At 38.7% G+C, this 14,977-nt stretch overlaps 1 protein-coding gene across 25 annotated transcripts in view; it reads left to right on the forward strand.

The window, feature by feature from the left end:
- The window catches only part of NEK11 (NIMA related kinase 11), a 327,448-nt gene that overhangs the window by 32,199 nt on the left and 280,272 nt on the right, over window positions 1–14,977 (forward strand). Inside the window, exon 1 of one of the 25 annotated variants that reach the window (XM_063661307.1) lies at window positions 11,290–11,364. The exons of the other annotated variants lie outside the window; for them this stretch is intronic. The gene's annotated coding sequence lies outside the window, so the exon portion shown is untranslated. Of the gene's footprint in view, window positions 1–11,289; window positions 11,365–14,977 lie in introns of those variants that run through there. 25 annotated transcript variants of the gene reach the window in all.

Genomic DNA, 14,977 nt, shown 5'->3' on the forward strand with positions numbered 1-14,977 from the left:
CAGTGTCCAAAATTTAGCAAATCAAATGGAAAATATCCTTTTCTTGGGTAGATATCATTCATAATTCTGAAGACTGGTAAACAGTATCACATGTGACTGTCTTCTCTCTGCCCAGATTGTTTTTCAAAGTGGCTGTACCATTTTGCATTCCCACCAGCAGTGTATGAGGGTTTTAATTTCTTTTCATCCTCACTGATACTTATCATTTGTCCTTTTGATTCTAGCTTTCCTAGTATGTGGTATGTGTAAAGTGGTCTCCTTGTGGTTTTGATGTACATATCCCTGATAACTAAAGAGGCTAAGTAGTTTTTAATGTGCTTATTGGCCATGTGTATATCTTCCTTGGAGAACTGTCTATTTGTTTGTTTTTATATTCCCAGTCCCCCATCCAGAACTGGGCATACTGTAGGGACTCAAAAATGAAAGTCATAAGTCACTTGTAGAAGAATCACCTACAGCTCCTAGAACCCAGCTGAAACCTCCTATAGATCAAACTTTCCATGCTTAGGCCTAGAGATCTACATTTAAACAAGATCCTGGGGGTCCTGTTTCACTCTGAAGTTTGAGTACCATTGCCTTAACTAAAGATTTTTTAAACATCTGAAGAGCTTCAATGTATTCAGAGGTAAACATGATCTATGCTGTTCTAGACTGCAGAAGTGGGACTAGCAGACAAGAAATCACAGGCAGGAGGACATTGCCTCATTAAGTGGTGTCAAGTTGAGTTTAGCTGGCCCATCTGCCACAGAAGGAAGTCTTGCATTGGGTAGAATGTAGGGCAGGTAGGGCAGAATGTAGTCTTTCTGGGGATGTTATGCTATTTCTATACCTGGTAGACCCCATCTAATTTTTATTCTGCCTTATGATCAGATAATGTATCTCAGTGTTGGCTGTATCTAAAATGACAAAGTCTCTTCTCAAGGACAATGTGTACGTTTTTCCTACTTCTGTTTAATTTCCCTACTCTTGCTTTTCTCTGAGAAAGGGAAAACAAGATTTCACCAGTTCTACACAAAGTAATTTACTTTAAAGACTGCTAATACATATGTATTCTCCTTTCTGTTATCTTATCAGGTCTCTCGGATCCAAGCAACAAAGTAAGACTTAGCATATTGACCGGAGCCCAAAAGGAATTTATTATAAATTTAATGGGGGGTCACAGATTCACCAGGGATTTCTGGAGGGCCAGACTAAGGACAACCTCCCTGCCATCACTGGCGCTGGGGCCCATAGCACTGCTGCCTAGGAACTCCATCTTGCTGCCTGTGCTACCACAACAGTGGCCTTCTTGAGGCCCCTCATTCTTGATGTCATCAGCACCCAATTCTAAGTCCAGGGCATCAGACTGTAGCATATATCATGTTCAATCAAAAGATAACTGAGTTGATAACGAATGAATTCAATAGGCACTAGTAACACTAGGCACCAAAGAGCAAGTAAAACAAGTAAAAAACAAACAACAAATAAAACCCAAAACCCTCTTCTAGGAGCTTACATTTTAGGGGAAGAGCTGAGGCACACAAGACTTGTTAGGCAACAACATTCCCTATACCAAGGAACACGATTTAGAGTGACAGAACATGTGCGTAGCAGTATAACTACAGTGTTGTGGAGTAATTTTCATATTGCTGTGTAACTTGGGAATAGATGTACATGGCAGCTCCTATTATCCCTGGAACTCTGATCACCAGAGTGATATGAACCAGAGAACCTTCCAGGTTAAAGGCTAAAAATGCCGTTGCAGACTTTCTCTCCTCTGCTGCCCTCTCATTACTGTAGCCTGACTTTTTAAGAAACCAACTTTGTTGAAGAATAATTTATAGACAATAAAAGATACCCATTTGAAGTACACATTTCTAATAGTTTTGACAAATTTACGCACTGTGGTAACCACCACCAGAAATAAAATATAGGACATTCCTACACCCTCAAAAAGTTATCTTGTGCTCCTTCTAATCCTCCTCCACCCCAAACCCAGGCAAATACTGATATGCTTCTGTCACTATAGGTAAGTCTTTTCTAGCGTTTTACATAAATAGAACCATATGGTATGCACTGTTTTCGTCTGGCTTCTTTCACTCAGCATCGTGTTTTAGAGATTTAGCACCACAGCCTGATTAAACAAGTCGTGGTGCTCGTAGAGATGTGACTCCACAGCTCTGACTGTCAAGGAGGAAAGGAACCACCACATAATCTCTATTCTGGCCAGTTCCAGGCTCCAACCTATCCCCACTAATGCTGCAGTAGGAGACTCAGGCATTCACTGTAACCAACTACATAAAGCTAGGCAAGAGAAATGGAAGTAAAGGGATCTCAGGGCAGGGTGGGCCCAGCTGATGAAGATAATCTCTCAACAGAATCGGAGAATCTTAGGTATGAATGAAGTTTTAGAAAATTATTATTGTTGTTTTTTAAGAGACAGACTTTTGCTCTGATGCCCAGGCTAGAGTGCAGTGGCACAATCACTGCTCACTGCAGCCTCGAACTCCTAGGGTTAGGCAGTCCTCCTGCCTCAGCCTCCCAAGTAGCTGGGACTACAGCCACATGCCACCACACATGTGGTCTCACTATGTTGAGAGAGAGGTATGTGGAGAGGGGGTCTCACTATGTTGCCCAGGCTGGTCTGAAGCTCCTGGACTTAAGCAATTCTTCTGCCTTGGCCTCGCAAAGTGCTAGGATTACAGTTGTGAGCCACTGCATCTAGCCTGAATGGAGCTTTTATGTTATCTAACTCAAGCCCCTTACTCTGTGGTTAATTAAGATAATTCAGCAGAGTATTGTTCATTCCAGGACCATCTTCTCTATGCCCTGAATTCTGAGTCTTGAATACAAGACAACTCTTTGAGGGCATCTGTCCTTTTCTCAGATGTGATAGAAAGGAAGGGGACAGAGTGGGAAACAGAAGCAAGAAAAAGGATACAGAGATAGGATCATGAATAGAGGAGGTGGATGGGTCAGGTTTGGGAATAATGATTAATACAGTCCAGATAGATAGGGTCCGGTTGATAGAATACCTTGAACTTGAGGCTTAATAAGTTTTGTCTGATGGGGAATACAAGAGCTGTAAGATCTTTAGCAAGAGAGTGACATAAAAGTAGTATATGAGAAATGATTATCCTTGAGCTTGAGGAAATCATAGAGTAACTCACCAGCCAGGAAATTTACTACAGATGTAAAATTACCCATATGACCTAGCAATTCCATTCCTAGGTACATACCCAAAAGACATAAAAACATATCCACACAAAACCTTGTACACAAATGTTTACAGCAGCATTATTCATAATAACCAAAAGGTGGAAACAACCCAAATGTCCATCAACTGATAAATGGATAAACAAAATATGGTATATCCATACAATAGAATATTATTTAGCCATGAGAAGCCATGAAATACTGATACATGCTACAGTGTGGATAAACCTTGAAAACAATATGCTAAGTGAAAGAAGACAGTCTCAAAAGACTACATATTCTATGATTCAACTTATATGAAATATCAAGCAGGCAAACCCACAGAAACAAAAGTGGTTGCCAGGGGCTATGGAGAGTGGGTTTGGGTAGTGACTGCTGATGGATAAGGGATTTCTTTGGGGACTGTGTTAGTTTTCCAGGGCTGCCATAATGAAATGCCACAGACTAGGTGGTTTGAATAACAGAAATTTATTTTCTCACATTCTGGAGGCCAAAAGTCCAAGATTAAGCTGCCAGCAGGGTGGTTTTTTTTCTGAGGCTGCTCTCCTTGTCCTGTAGATGGCCACCTCCTTGCTCTGTTTTCACATGGCCTTTCTGTGTTTGTGCAAGCGTGTCCCTGGTCTCTCCCTCTCCTTATAAGAACAACAATCATATAGGATTAGGGCCCACTCTGCTGGCCTCATTTTAACTTAATCGACTCTTTCAAGATCTTATCTCCAAATACAGTTACATTCTGAGGCACTGGGGGTTGAGACCAACATATGAATTTTAGGGGAACACAATTCAATCCATAATAAGGATAATAGAAGGGTTCTAAAATTAGACAGTGTTGATGGTTGCAGACCTCTGGGGATATACTAAAAGCTACCGAACTGTACACTTGAAAAGAGTGAATTTAATGGTACATGAATTATGTCTCAATAAAACTGTTAGTAACAAAAAATAAAAACTAAATTGGACATAGCTCTTGCCTTCAAAGAGCTTATGGACCAGTCAGGCAAACAAGAATGTAAATAGGCATTTTCAACCCCTTGCAGGGCATGGTAGATGGAGATGTGCTTATTCTATTTTTATAGAGTAGAGAAGACATTCTGGAAGAGTGAACGTTGGAGCCAAACTTACAGAATGAATATAAATCTGGCAGAGAAAGGGTAGAGACAGTGTGTCCCAGACAGCGGAATAGCATAAGTGACGGCACAAGGGCATGAAAACCCTGGCATGTACAAGGAAGGAACTTTACAACATAGTTATCATGCCTTTGCTAGTCTGATTTCTCTTGTTATTATTGAAATTTAAATGCTGGATGAAGATTACGTTAACAATGAGTAGAAAGAGCTTTGGTCTTAAAGTCAGACCTCCTGTATTTATATCTCAGTCTTTCCACTTACTTTGGACAATTACCTAAACTACCAGTCTCAGTTTTCTTATCTGTAAAATGGGGAAAATAAGGATGACTCTATATGGTTGTAAGTCTTAAATGAATGACAAGGAAAACATTCCTAGCACATTTTCACAAGTTATTCCTTGAAATACATTAGCTCTGTCCATCTCCTTGTTTCTCTGACTATTCCTTGGATAACTTGGTTTTAAGACCCCTCAACATCTTAAAATCATTCCTCGAACTAACTTTGGTGACAATTTTCCCCTTGAAATGAGGCCTGAACGCCAGGGGTATGATGGAACCAAGTGTAATGATACTAAAATCTTTCATACATTTCAAAATCAGCCTGGAATATCAGCTCTTTTAGCAGTCACATACTGTTTCATATTGAATTGGGGTGGTGGGGGAGGAAGTATTCCCCTTCCCACACACTTTCCCCAGAGTTTTTATAGATGAGCTGTTCTGCTGTTAAGTCAGGTGTCACTCATCTTAGATTTGAGGATTTGATTTTCCTGACTCTAACTATAAACTTCAGGTTTTAATTTGCAAAATTTAGTCTTGGTGATTTCCAGCTCATGTTTCAGCTTCTTCAATCATTTTGAAAAGTTGACTTTCCCTTATGCCTATTGATTATGCTGTGTGGCTTTGTGTCTTCTACAAACTTGGTAAATGTGTCTTTTTAGATTTTCATCCAAGTCATTAATAAAATGTAAGTGAGGATATTGTTAGGGATCTCAATGGCATTAGGAAGTACCACCTGAAAAATGGCCTAAGACACAAGACTCCAGCATATTTGGTCTGCTTGTTTGACCAGCTATGAATCCACAAGAAGACTGCATTTCTCCTGTATGAAAAGGATATCACAGACTCATCTCTTTGACATGTTAACATGGTTTTATCAGATGGGCTGAAATCATGATATACCATAACTAATTGCTTCTCTATGATCTACCAATCAAATAACCCTCCACAGAAAGAAATTAGGTTAATTTGGCATATTCTCCATAAGCCCATGTGAGCTCGTTTATATTTTAAACTGGCCGCTGCTTTATATTTTAAACTCTCACAAGCCATCTGTTTAATCATCACTTCTTCAATATTGCCAGCGATTTGTGTCAGGATTATTGCTATACAATTTTTGAAAAATACTTTTCATAAAAATTGGAACATGTACATGTGCCTTGGGGACGGGGAGGGCAGGAGGGCGCCTCTCCCTTTTTTTCCGGATTATTCAGACTATCAACCTTGTGCAGAGATGTATTTTTGAGTTGTGTTCTTGGTGTGAAGCTCATTGGACTTTGACTTCATAAACTCAGAAGGCAGCATCCCATAGGGGTGAGATAGTGAGATGCCCGGGATTTGGAAGTGGGGGCCAGGTGCGGTGGCTCACGCCTGTCTGTAATGTTAGCACTTTGAGAGGTCAAGGCAGGCTGATCACTTGAGGTTAGAAGTTCAAGACCAGCCTGGCCAACACGGTGAAACCCCATATCTACTAAAAAAAAAAAAATACAAAAATTAGCCAGGCATCGTGGCGCATCCCTGTAATCCCAGCTACTCGGGAGGCTGAGGCAGGAGAATCACTTGAACTTGGGAGGTGGAGGTTGCAGTAAGCCAAGATCACACCACCACACTCCAGCCTGGGCGACAGAGCCAGACTTGTCTCAAAAAAAAAAAAAAAAAAAAGAAAAAGAAAAAGAGGATTTACAAATGGGATCTCAGTTTCATTATTATTGAGTGTGGTTTGTCACTTAACAGACTCTGTGTCTTAATCTCTCTGTGTCTTAGTTTCTTTATTTCAAGAGGATTTTAATAGTCTCCTAGCACAGTACATGGTGCCAAATAACTGTCTCATGTATGGCACTTACTATTGCCATAATCATCACCAGTATCACTATTTTAGTGGGTAGAGGTTTTCTTATGATTATCTCATATCTTGGTCTTTGATTGCCTCTTTAGGATATTGATTTCATCCTTTTAAGGTGCATGACAGTTTCTTACAGCTTTTAATTATTTGTCTGTGCTTTGCCACTGGATTGCAAAGTCCTTGAAGGCAGAGGCTGTGCCTGTGATAAGTAAAGTACCTTCCACAGATCAGGTGCCCCATACACGTGTACTGAATTTAGAAACTGGAATTAAGGTAATAGTTGAGAAGCTTTTCTTAAGTTAGACATCAAAGTGCATTATTTCATATGTAAGTTGGAATTCTGTTTCTGAATGAATTCTATTTAATAGAACCACTGATGTTCTCCTTGGGAAACATCTTCACTGTTACGTGACTAAAATTAAAACTGGCTTATGACACTCAGGATCCAAAGATTGAAATACCCCTCGTAATAGGCAAGAATTGTATCACATTACCATCAACAACAGCAATAGTATTAATAGTAATAATAAAAATACCTTTCAAGAAGTTTGGAATTAAATTTGAAGCTCAATCATAGCAATAATTTCTGGCCAGCATATTTGTGTTCTTTTCCCTATTTGTGTTCTATTCTTGCTGGTCTTAATTTTTTGTTGTATTATATGTTATGTCAAATTGTCTGTGAAATGAGGCTGAGTATAAATACATTAAGGTAATAAATTATGTAATAGGAAATGTTCAAAGGGTCATTGGGCAGCTGTACTTTATCATTACTGGGAATAGAACAAGAAGAAACCAGTGCAAACTATAGTTTAAATAATTTGGGTTAAAATGTAAGGAAGGTTTTCTTCATAGTATTTTAAAACGGACGGTTTTGGGGTCATATCAGTGTTGGCTGTGGAATCTTCTCAGGAGGGCATGTAGTCCACTCTTGCAGCCTCTCTGAGTTCCAGTGTTCTCATCTGTAAGATGATGAAGCTGGACTAGCAGCTGTTCCCAGTTCTTTGTTTTCAAATGAGATTTCAAGGTTGCTGGGAAGGAGGGGTGAGTAGGTTGGGGGATAGAGGGGGACACATTCCCTGTCTGTTGGTCTGCTCTTCGGATCCACCCTCTGTCCCAAGCCTCTAGAGAACACTGGGGCTCTTCAACACTTTTAGCCCTGGCAGTCTTCCGGACCCCTACCTGCTCTCAGCCTTGCTACTCAAAGTATGGTCCCTGGACAAGCAGCTGCAGCCATCACCTGAGACCTGAGAAATGTAGGCTCTCAGGCCCCACTCTAGAGCTGCTGAACCAGAAGCAGCATTTGAACAGATCCTGTGGTGATTTGTATGCACAATAAAATTCAAGAAGCACTGCTCTAAGACCCTGTGTCCCTTCTTTGTATTCAAGTATCACACTTTTTTATTCTAATAATGTTTTCCTTTGATCATATTAACATGAAAATATTTTGATTTATTCTCAAATTCCAGAATCTCTAGAAACAAAACTCATAGAAAACCACGCCCAAGCTTCTTTTTTTAAGTGTCCCTTACTCAACATTATGACCTGAAGAGGATGTCTCTGCTGCAGAGCTCCTGTAGACAACTTGGGCAGGCAGGAGAAACCACACAGCATCTCGTTGGCTGTAGCAAGTGCTAAGCGTCCAAAGCACTTTATTTAGCCAGGCTCCCCCCGCCCTCCTGTCTCTGAAAAAGAAAGCCTGTGTAATCAAAGACAGGCGAGCCATGTCTCTCTCCCTGTCTCTCCCTCCTCTTACACAGTCCTTGGTGACTTTGTGTGTGTTACAAATCAATGACTAAATCCATAAGCTGTCATTCAGGGAAACTAGATCCTTCCTAGTAGTAGATTCTCCTTTAAGCTGTCTTGGTAGGTTATGCCCTGACTTTTTAGGTGCACAAAAATAGACTTTTATTTGGGTATAAGCACAACTCAGCAAAAATATGAGACCCAGAATCAGTTATTTAAACCCTCTAAGGGAAGTATGCTTATACAGAGTTTCATTTTCTTCCCTTTCCATCTCAAACTTAAATGCGGTAACAACTGGCTTTATCCTGTAGTTAAAAAGTTGTAACTCAAGCCTGCATATTACACTTGCCATGATGATGAAATAAAGATTGAAATTTAGAATTATAAACTTTTGCTATTTTGGCTGTCTTAACAGTAAGACAGCCAAACCACTACTATTATAAACAAGGTTAAAGAACTTTATTTCATTAAAACCCTAGATTTTTTTATTTTTTATTTTTAGTTTATTAGTTTAAACAATTTCTTGCCTAGATCATAATTTAATTTTACTTTAAACAGTGTTTATCTTTTCTCATTTTTACCTACTCAAGGAAATGGAGCTAATCAGCTTTTGTTGCTTCTTAAAACTCAATTTGTTACTGTATCTTGATTTTATGGTCATCTGATTGTCTCACTGAAATCTGCAATTCTTGTATTTTTCTGTAATATTCAAAATACAAACCTGGAATAATTATTCATTAGAATATTGCATTTCGAATATTAACCTAACACTAATTTTAAATTTGGAGCATATAATAATTGTAACAGAAGCTAACCAAATTATCTGTGGTAAATTTTTTTTATATTCTTATTAACATTGTTATGCTACTTAATTTCCTTGCCTGCATAAGTAGGATCTTTGCTGTAAGCTCAGAACTTCTCAAAGCATAATGGAGTGAATGAGTGATTTGTTGCCTAGAGTCTTATGTTATCAATATTTATTTTTGTTTTTAAGGCATATTACTACTTTTCCATTGTTTAACAATTTTAAATCAAATGAATTTTGCTCAGTTGAACTCTTAAAAAGACTGGCCCTCAAACACACAAAATTATACCTGCAGGGTTGTGGTACTTAGAACAACCTCAAAATGTAGACTTCACCACCTTGTTGGGAGAGTAAGTCCTGAGAAACACTGCCTCCCTCTTCTGTATGATGTCTTTTCCCAAACCTCCAAATCTGCAGTGCTATAATTGGCAATATTCCTAGCTTCCATGAGATTTCTGTAACTCTCAAATGGTAATGAAGAACAGACATAGGGTCATTAGTGCCTCATCGAAAGCAAAACCATTATTCCAATCACAACGACAAGTTGTTTTTGTTTTTTTCTTTTTTCTTTAATGCTAGGGAAGGGAAGAAAGCAGGTGTCAGGAGTTTTTGTTCTTTGAAAAATGAAAAATTTTAGACTGTCTTACTCATTAGATACTGAAGATCTCTATACTAACAGCAGAAAGGGAAAACCATTAAATCTGGAGACAAAAGTCTATTCTTCAGAATTGATGGTCTGTTTCCTCCTTCAAGAGGTAAATGGTGGCTCCATTGTAACTTGCTTTGTGACCTTGGATAAATTGCTTAATGTCCCAGGACTTCAATTGGTTGAGGTACTTTGATTATCTGCTTTCTGAGGGTCTTGTCCAGCTTTAAAATTCTACAAAAACATAAAATCCATTTCAAAACTGGAAAAGAAGCTGAATATGGGGAACACATTAAGAAAATTTGGTAGCTTTGTGCTTCTCTTGGGCCAGGCCGTTACAATGGGTATTATCATTTCTCTGAGATATTGTGAAACATCAGAGCAAAACCTTTTTTTTCAGGTATGAATAGCTGCCATTTTTTTGTCTATGCTAATGTTATTATCAGCTCCCATGGGTAATTCAGCTTCCAGATAAGATCAAAGCTATTCCAGCAAGTATGTTAGCAAGGAAATTTTTATAAACTTGCATTTTTAGTACTTTTTTCTCTCCTATCACTAGAGAACTATAGAAAAAGGTATATTTATTACTGTTTATAAAGTGTATTTTCTTTTTCTTTTCTTTTCTGGCAGGAGAGAGTGAAAACCAAATATTTTAAGAATTCTTTTTCTCTTGGTCTTTTTAAATTCAGTATTTATTTTAAAATCTTTATATTTTTTGATTGGCGAATCATCCATTACCCTTGCTTCACTCTTTTCTTTCTTGCCTCTCATTTTAGATTATCTTCTGTTTGCTATTATTACTTCTATATCATCACCTAAGGGAAGAAGGATAACACTGGTGGAATTTTGATAATTTTGAATCCTGATGTTTTTAAATAACTTAAAAATTTTTATATAAAATAATTTTGAATTATGTTTTCAAATTAAACAAATATCACATTGTTTTAGTTTTGAAATGTACTAATAACAAAGAATTTTTAGTCATTTATCCCCCAGTTTTTTTTCTCACAATAGGTTCATTTCTGTGTAGTTCACTGTAGTTCATTTTGTCATGATTTTTAAAAGATTCATATCAATGCTCAAATAGAAAAGAGCCAAATTATACATTTTTTGTTTAAATTAGTAGACTCATTAACTTCTTTCTAAGTAAATAAGACATAGCCCAGTTCTCAAGGGGCTTACCTTTCTTCTAATCTTTTTATACAGCATAGCTATACCTAAATAACTTTGTCATTTGGGTTTTTATAACCTTAAGCATTTGCAAATGAGTGGAATATTTACTGTACTACATTCTCTACCCCTGCTTCTAATCTCTTCTTCTTTAAACATCTCCTCTTCCTTCTTGTAGCAAAGTGGTAGTATCAGGAAATGGCTGATGCTATCAAAATGGCTTAAACAATAAGAAACCCTTATCCTCCTATCGAGAAGTCTGGAGAGAGAGCAGTTCTGGTTTGACTAATTCAGCAGCTCAGCAACATCATCAGGGACGTTGGTGCCTTCTATCTTACCTCTCCATGTTTCTGCCAGTCATGTTAGGGTGGCTTACTTCATGGCTCCAGCTGGCTGCCATAGTTCAAGGAGTCACATGCAGATGATCACATGCAGAGGTGGATTAAAGAAGAGTTTCCTCCCATGCTTCTCTTTTCATCAGTGAGGAACATCTTTTCCAGACCAATTATGATTCACCGCAGGAACTAGGAAGAGGATCCTCCTTTCCAGAGCATATGATGGTAGGGGTGTTGGGGGATGACTGTGTGGGGTAGGCAGTCATCAGTGTTTCTCACAATAAGGAAGCCACAATATTCGATGACTCTGCCCATCTGTATAAATAAGAAAAATAGAATTGCTTGACCATTTGTCTCAGGTTGTGGGGGAGAAAGATAGGGACAAGGAGGAGCTATATATGATTTTAAGGGGAAGTTAGAATTGACCCAAGGCATCCTTGGTTGTAAAGAGAACTTTTAGAGAAGTAAATAAAAAGAAGTTCCAGAAAGCTGTCTCCTCCTACAATATGAGGGAATCCACTCATATTGTAGGTAAAAGAAGAGGGAAGGGCAATTTTTTTCTCCACTCTTCTATGAGACAGCCCCAGCAGCTTTTATGGAGGCTGTGATTTAGAACTGGGGGGGAAATGGCTGTCGTGTTGTGAGTGCACAAATGCACAAGCTTTTCTAACACTGCCTGAACAAATGCAGACTTTTGTTGCTCTCCAGTTAATTAACATGCTGTCATGCATTCTTTTTGGCTTGGCTATCAACTCTTTGGTCATGTGCTTGGGGAAGGGCTTTGCACGACACAGTGGTCAGACATTTTTTCTTTTCTCCATGTGACTTCCAAGAAGCCCTCTAGGGAAATGCAGGACATGGTCCATTTGGACGCCAGCTCTATTCTTGCATTGACACAAGAGATTCTCTGCAGAGAACTCCAGGGAGCACCAGCACTGTTTCCAGCCTTGAGACATGTGCTCAAGTCGTTTCTATTTTGCTTATTTATACAGATGGGAAAAATCATAGAATTCACATGATGGTTATTAGATATTTTTTATTCATGCAATATTTGTCTTCAAACCACCTACTCCTAAAATTTTTGTTTATCCTCTTCTGCTCCTTAAAACTAAAAGGCAACTTGCAATGATTTGTTATAGTACCAGCATTGAGACACTGCATGAAAGTTGTCACCACAAATGGAAATATAATCCAGACAGCAGCCGGAAATAGCGTGTTTGCCAAACAAAAATATCTGAAATAATTTTACTCCTTTTTTTGTTCTTTATTAGCTGTATTATTATTTGCCTATTATCTGTAATACCCTTATATGCTGCTAAAATATTTGTAAAGAAAATCAGTCTTGAAAAGCATAGTAAATGGAATTTATCTATAGGTTGTAATTGGTTTGCAGTTTCATTGTTGAATATTCGAGCACTTTATTTTACTTTGTCTAGGAATCTTTATATACTAGCCATCTTCAGGAGTATAGGGAAACCAGGCCAGAATTTAAAATGGGAGGAATTTCCTTTATTTTGATCCTGTGGAAGACAGTGTTGGGGTCCTGCCTGTATCCCCTGGGCACTTAACATTTTCTTATGCATGGACTCAGCCTCCAACTGCCTGCACATGCAATTCTGCCTGAGTGCTCTTTCTAGCCATTAGGATTTCCTGTGCTCTGGCAAGGGAGAAGAGTGGAGGAATTAATACTTACAGGGAGCAGTTTTAGCCAGTGAATAATGGGAATTGGTGGATTAATATCCCAGCCCCATTACTCTTCACCCTTTGGGCAGGAGAACTCTGAGGTTAATGTTCTACTCTAGTTCCCAGAGTTTCTTGACAGAATTAAGCTCCAACTGCCCTCAGTGGTAACTGTCTTGATGACATACCGTTTCATGGCTTCCTTCCCCTCCTGTCTCACTTCCCCACTTTCCTATTACTTCCCAAATTACTACTTGCATTCAAATCCTTGTCTCAAGGTTCACCTTCTAGGGGACCCAAATGAAGAGAGTCCTCCAGAGCAAAGCATGGCTTAATGGGAGGGTTCCTCACACTTATTTTAAAGATCTTGCTATGTAAAGCTTAAATATTTTTTGGAAAAAATGGGGAATAAATGGGTGGAGAGGAAGGAAGAAAGAAAACAAGGAAGGAAGGAGAGGTTTATGAACCTGACAGTTTTACATATCTCTTAAAAAATACTCCTCCTCCCTGTAGCATTTTAATTCCGCATTCCATAATGTATAGTGTGATTTTGTGTATGTGTATGTATGTGTTTACTCTAAGGAAATATACAGCATATATAAAATATTGTAATATATAATATAATGTATTAAGTCATTTTTTTAAAGAGTTATATGCTGATTAGCTTTCATAGCCTATTCAGGTAATGCAAATACAGACACTCTTCTACTGGATATTGATTTATACAGGGCAAATAGTAGAGAATGATACATTCATTTATTTTGCTGCTTGAGCTCCACCCAGGGAAAAGGCAATGCAGCAAGTATAAAGCAGTTTGCATTTGCAAAAGTGAACATCCTGAAGCTCTAGTCCGTGGATTTTGCCTTTTCTTCCTCCTCAAAGAAAGGTTAGGAATCCTCACTGCCCACCCCCAGCTCTATTTTAGCATTTATCATGAAGTTGTCCAACTATTTATATACTTGTTGGCCTCCCCATGGGACTGAGCTCTCTTGGAGGCAGGAGTTTTGTCTTTTTCATCTTTGTATCTCCAGCACATGGCATGGTATTTGGCACACAGAAGATAGTTAATAGACAGTAAAGTAACAGAAGGATGAGATTTCCTGTCTCAAAGTCTTTGGCAGTTTGTTCCTCAGTTGCTGATGTCTGCCATGGGCACCTACAGTTTGCCATTCCTGCACTGCACCATGATGCCCTTTTAACCCCTGCTCTGTCCAAAGACTCTGCTACATGTTTGTGATCAGGGGTGCGTAGAATGGACAAGATGAATTAGAGAGTTCTAACCCCCGAATGAGCTAGTTCCGTGGGTTTAATTGTTAAAAAACAAAAAGCAGTGCATATTGTGGCATATGGGGATAACCCATAAAATAATTTTGTCCTTTAATGTGACACAGACATAAAAATAATATTTTTGTTTTACCAAGGGAAGGAAGAACAACAGAAATAAAATGAAACTCCATCTGTAGTATACTGTAGTATACTTGCTACTAACCTCTACTCTTTTTTTCCCCTACCAGCTATTCCTTTATGTACCTTTGGTTCCTGGCTTTTCCAGTATTTTTATCAATGTGCCAATTTTTTGAATAAATATTACTCTCTGCCATTATATATCTTTTTCATGCCCCTTTACTTTTGAAAGTTATATATCATATTAAAAGAGATGAAATAACTTTAAAACAGGATGTTTTCCACCATCAATTTCTATCTACATGTAAATGGAGAAAGAATTACCGCAGCCTTAAATACGTTAGAAGAGTCTAAGGTGGAAATAAAAGTGAACCCAAATGAGCCAGACCTTTGGAGGTTTGGCTTTCATTGCCCCAAAGTGTTTACAGTGATTTGTGGTAACACCTGAAAGTACTTCTGTGATGCATAATTGCATTGGTCAGGACACCCAGGTGCAGGTAAGAGCAGCCACCCTTTGCCAGTTTAAGCAGAAAAGGATTTGTTACAGAACACAGATAGTTCATAGCAGTGGTGGGAGGGCTGGGGGAGCAGGCTAGAGGGCAGAACATCACCAGTGAAGTGACCTACTGCCCTTGAGCTCAGGGCCATGCTGTTTCTGATGACACGTGTATTTGCAAAATGGAGACACTGTGCCACCTTGTTTCTTGATGCAGCTCACACTCACATCAAAGTGTTGGCTGGATGCAGCTGACTG

The sequence above is a fragment of the Pongo pygmaeus genome, chromosome 2 (genome assembly GCF_028885625.2).
Source record: "Pongo pygmaeus isolate AG05252 chromosome 2, NHGRI_mPonPyg2-v2.0_pri, whole genome shotgun sequence".
In the NCBI taxonomy this organism is placed as follows: Eukaryota; Metazoa; Chordata; class Mammalia; order Primates; family Hominidae; genus Pongo; species Pongo pygmaeus.